The following is a 1,141-nucleotide window of genomic DNA, read 5'->3' as shown; positions in this document are numbered from 1 at the left end:
AGCCCCCTGCTAGCCCAGCCCTGGGCTCCCCCCAGCTCTGCCAGTGCCCCTCACTCCCGACCCACAGCCCCCTGCTAGCCCAGCCCTCAAATCTTCCTCCACAGAAATTCCCCCACCACCGAAGTGCTGATCTGTGTCTATTTCTCTCCACCCGCAGGTGAACCCCATCAGCCAGCACCATGTCTGACGCAGAAGAGGTGGAGTATGAGGAGTAAGTGAATGTCCCCCCCTCCCCGAGCCAGCCAGTCCCTTCCCTGGGGCCGGATGGGAGCTGGCGCCCCCTAGAGGAACAGGCCCCCTGCCCCATTCCCTGCCCCCCCTGAGCCAGCCAGTCCCTGCCCTGGGGCCGGATGGGAGCTGGCGCCCCCTAGAGGAACAGGCCCCCTGCCCCATTCCCTGCCCCCCCTGAGCCAGCCAGTCCCTGCCCTGGGGCTGGATGGGAGCTGGCGCCCCCTAGAGGGGACAGGCCCCGGGCCCCATTCCCTGCCCCCCCGAGCCAGCCAGTCCCTGCCCTGGGGCCGGATGGGAGCTGGCGCCCCCTAGAGGGGACAGGCCCCAGGCCCCATTCCCTGCCCCCCCTGAGCCAGCCAGTCCCTGCCCTGGGGCCGGATGGGACCCGGCGCCCCCTAGAGGGGAAAGGCCCTGTGATCCCCCCCATCCCCTCTAACCAGCCAGTCTCCGCCCTGGGGCAGGTGGGATCCGGTGCTCCATTCCCTGCCCCCTCCTCTGAGCCAGCCAGTCCCTGCCCCAGAACTGAATTAAGTTGGGCTGCCCCATGGATCTTAACCCTGGGAAGGCTGGGGGTCCCCGGCACACAGCAGCCCTGGATGGATCAGGATCCAGGTGAGGTGCTGGCTACACTAATGTGCAACAAGCTTCTCTCTCTCTCTCTGTCTCTCTCTCTCCTTTTCTCCCCAGGGAGCAGCATGAAGGTACGTGACGCCCCCCACACACACCTCCCACTGCCACAATCCGTTAATCCCTGGTCACTGGGGTCCTCCACTGGCAGTGAGAGAGGAGGAGAAGACCCCGGTGGGTCAGTCTGGGGCAGGAGTCATCTGAGCCAGCGGGGGAATGGGTGGCCAGGGAAGAAGCCCAGGCCCCCTCAGATGGGTCAGGTCAGAGGTTTCCCCAGGGCCGC

At 66.7% G+C, this 1,141-nt stretch overlaps 1 long non-coding RNA gene across 1 annotated transcript in view; it reads left to right on the top strand.

The window, feature by feature from the left end:
- LOC116840065 (uncharacterized) overlaps window positions 1-935 on the top strand; it is a 2,383-nt gene extending 1,448 nt beyond the window's left edge. Inside the window, exons 2-3 of the long non-coding RNA XR_004377298.2 lie at window positions 158-211; window positions 919-935. This is a non-coding gene — a long non-coding RNA (uncharacterized LOC116840065). The remainder of the gene's footprint in view (window positions 1-157; window positions 212-918) is intronic.
- Window positions 936-1,141: the final 206 nt, after the last annotated feature.

This window comes from Chelonoidis abingdonii, chromosome 11 (genome assembly GCF_003597395.2).
Source record: "Chelonoidis abingdonii isolate Lonesome George chromosome 11, CheloAbing_2.0, whole genome shotgun sequence".
In the NCBI taxonomy this organism is placed as follows: domain Eukaryota; kingdom Metazoa; phylum Chordata; order Testudines; family Testudinidae; genus Chelonoidis; species Chelonoidis abingdonii.
The sequence above is the reverse complement of the archived record's forward strand: the minus strand, read 5'-3'. Positions and strand labels throughout refer to the sequence as shown.